This window comes from Coregonus clupeaformis, unplaced genomic scaffold (assembly GCF_020615455.1).
Source record: "Coregonus clupeaformis isolate EN_2021a unplaced genomic scaffold, ASM2061545v1 scaf1818, whole genome shotgun sequence".
In the NCBI taxonomy this organism is placed as follows: domain Eukaryota; kingdom Metazoa; phylum Chordata; class Actinopteri; order Salmoniformes; family Salmonidae; genus Coregonus; species Coregonus clupeaformis.
The window spans coordinates 43,365-46,743 of record NW_025535272.1 but is presented as its reverse complement, the minus strand read 5'-3'; positions in this window follow the sequence as shown (position 1 = coordinate 46,743).

The window sequence follows — 3,379 nt, the reverse complement described above, 5'->3', positions numbered from 1 at the left end:
TTTAATAAATGTAGATGTTTCAAAAGGTCCACATCAGTGTCTTGTAGGCTATGCATGGAAGCCAGGAGATGCTGAACATGTTTAGGTTAATTACCGGTCAATTACCATGAGACCGGTAGTTATTTCTTTGACAATCACTGGCTGACATGGACGCCAGAGCAGTAGTTTTTATTTTTATTTATTTCACCTTTATTTAACCAGGTAAACCAGTTGAGAACAAGTTCTCATTTACAACTGCGACCTGGCCAAGATAAAGCAAAGCAGTGCGATAAAAACAACAACACAGAGTTACATATGGGGTAAAACAAAACAAAAATAAAAAAAAAATACAACAGAAATACAATTAATATACAGTGTGCAAATTTAGCAAGTTATGGAGGTAAGGCAATAAAATAGGCTATAGTGCAAAATAATTACAATTTAGTATTAACACTGGAATGGTGTGCAAGAGATGATGTGCAAATAGAGATACTGGGGGTACAGATGAGCAAAATAAATAACAATATAGGGATGAGGTAGTTGGGCGGGCTAATTTCAGATGGGCTGTGTACAGGTGCAGTGATCGGTAAGGTGCTCTGACAACTGATGCTTAAAGTTAGTGAGGGAGATAAGTGTCTCCAGCTTCAGAGATTTTTGCAATTTGTTCCAGTCATTGGCAGCAGAGAACTGGAAGGAATTGCGGCCAAAGGAGGTGTTGGCTTTGGGGATGACCAGTGAGATATACCCGCTGGAGCGCAGACTACGGGTGGGTGTTGCTATGGTGACCAATGAGCTAAGATAAGGCGGGGATTTGCCTAGCAGTGATTTATAGATGGCCTGGAGCCAGTGGGTTTGGCGACGAATATGTAGTGAGGACCAGCCAACAAGAGCGTACAGGTCACAGTGGTGGGTATTATATGGGGCTTTGGAGACAAAACGGATGGCACTGTGATAGACAACATCCAATTTGCTGAGTAGAGTGTTGGAGGCTATTTTGTAAATGACATCGCCGAAGTCAAGGATCGGTAGGATAGTCAGTTTTACGAGGGCATGTTTGGCAGCATGAGTGAAGGAGGCTTTGTTGCGAAATAGGAAACCGATTCTAGATTTAACTTTGGATTGGAGATTCTTAATGTGAGTCTGGAAGGAGAGTTTACAGTCTAACCAGACACCTAGATATTTGTAGTTGTCCACGTACTCTAGGTCAGACCCGTCTAGAGTAGTGATTCTAGTCGGGTGGGCGGGTGCAAGCAGCGTTCGGTTGAAGAGCATGCATTTTGTTTTACTAGTGTTTAAGAGCAGTTGGAGGCTACTGAAGGAGTGTTGTATGGAATTGAAGCTCGTTTGGAGGTTTGTTAACACAGTGTCCAATGAAGGGCCAGATGTATACAAAATGGTGTCGTCTGCGTAGAGGTGGATCTGAGAGTCACCAGCAGCAAGAGCGACGTCATTGATATACACAGAGAAAAGAGTTGGCCCAAGAATTGAACCCTGTGGCACCCCCATAGAGACTGCCATAGGTCCAGACAACAGGCCCTCCGATTTGACACATTGAACTCTATCTGAGAAGTAGTTGGTGAACCAGGCGAGGCAGTCATTTGAGAAACCAAGGCTATTTAGTCTGCCAATAAGAATGCGGTGGTTGACAGAGTCGAAAGCCTTGGCCAGGTCAATGAAAACGGCTGCACAGTACTGTCTATTATCGATCGCGGTTATAATATCATTTAGGACCTTGAGCGTGGCTGAAGTGCACCCATGACCAGCTCGGAAACCGGATTGCATAGCGGAGAAGGTACGGTGGGATTCGAAATGGTTGGTGATCTGTTTGTTGACTTGGCTTTCAAAAACTTTTGAAAGGCAGGGCAGGATGGATATGGGTCTGTAACAGTTTGGATCTAGAGTGTCACCCCCTTTGAAGAGGCGGATGACCGTGGCAGCTTTCCAATCTCTGGGGATCTCAGACGTTACGAAAGAGAGGTTGAACAGGCTAGTAATAGGGGTTGCGACAATTTCGGCGGCTAGTTTTAGAAAGAAAGGGTCCAGATTGTCTAGTCCAGATGATTTGTAGGGGTCCAGATTTTGCAGCTCTTTTAGAACATCAGCTGTCTGGATTTGTGTGAAGGAGAAGTGGGGGGGGCATGGGCAAGTTGCAGCGGAGGGTGCAGAGCTGGTGGCCGGGGTAGTGGTAGCCAGGTGGAAAGCATGGCCAGCCGTAGCAAAATGCTTGTTGAAATTCTCGATTATTGTAGATTTATCGGTGGTGATAGTGTTTCCTAGCCTCAGTGCAGTGGGCAGCTGGGAGGAGGTGCTCTTATTTTCCATGGACTTTACAGTGTCCCAAAACTTTTTGGAGTTAGTGCTACAGGATGCAAATTTCTGTTTGAAAAAAGTTAGCCTTTGCTTTCCTAACTGCTTGTGTATATTGGTTCCTAACTTCCCTGAAAAGTTGCATATCACGGGGGCTATTTGATGCTAATGCAGTACGCCACAGGATGTTTTTGTGCTGGTCAAGGGCAGTCAAGTCTGAGGAGAACCAGGGGCTATATCTGTTCTTAGTTCTGTATTTTTTGAATGGGGCATGTCTATTTAAGATTGAGAGGAAATTACTTTTAAAGAACAACCAGGCATCCTCTACTGACGGAATGAGATCTATATCCATCCAGGATACCTGGGCCAGGTCAATTAGGAAGGCCTGCTCGCTGAAGTGTTTTTGGGAGCGTTTGACAGTGATGAGGGGTGGTCGTTTGACCGCGGACCCGTTACGGACGCAGGCAATAAGGCAGTGATCGCTGAGATCCTGGTTGAAGACAGCGGAGGTGTATTTAGAGGGTAAGTTAGTCAGGATGATATCTATGAGGGTACCCATGTTTACGGATTTAGGGTTGTACCTGGTAGGTTCGTTGATAATTTGCGTGAGGTTGAGGGCATCTAGCTTGGATTGTAGGATGGCTGGGGTATTAAGCATATCCCAATTTAGGTCACCAAGCAGTACGAACTCTGAGGATAGATGGGGGGCAATCAATTCACATATGGTGTCCAGGGCACAGCTGGGGGCTGAGGGGGGTCTGTAGCAAGCGGCAACAGTGAGAGATTTATTTCTGGAAAGGTGGATTTTTAGAAGTAAAAGCTCAAACTGTTTGGGCACAGACCTGGATAGTATGATGGAGCTCTGCAGGCTATCTCTACAGTAGATTGCAACTCCACCCCCTTTGGCAGTTCTATCTAGACGGAAAATGTTATAGTTGGGGATGGAAATTTCAGAATTTTTGGTGGCCTTCCTAAGCCAGGATTCAGACACTGCTAGAACATCAGGGTTGGCGGAGTGTGCTAACGCAGTGAATAACTCAAACTTAGGAAGGAGGCTTCTGATATTTATGTGCAGAAAACCAAGACTTTTACG